Here is a 248-nt window from a genome sequence, read left to right as displayed (position 1 = left end):
GAGGCATATTCGTCCATTGAAATGACATTTCTGAAAACACCAGCACATATATATTACTTACCTAAATAGAAGTGTGAATCACAAACAAACAAAAATCAGAAAACTCAAGAAAGATCCCTGAGCTTACTTGAAACCATAATTAGACATCACCGCAGCAGGTTCCCCTTTTCCAGCTGCAACAACGAGCTCATTTCCAAACCTGTTCCACACGATCATTAACCAATGTTCTAACAAAACCAATGGTTTCG

Source organism: Capsella rubella, unplaced genomic scaffold (assembly GCF_000375325.1).
Source record: "Capsella rubella cultivar Monte Gargano unplaced genomic scaffold, Caprub1_0 scaffold_1, whole genome shotgun sequence".
Classification (NCBI taxonomy): Eukaryota; Viridiplantae; Streptophyta; class Magnoliopsida; order Brassicales; family Brassicaceae; genus Capsella; species Capsella rubella.
This window is presented reverse-complemented; position numbering follows the sequence as displayed.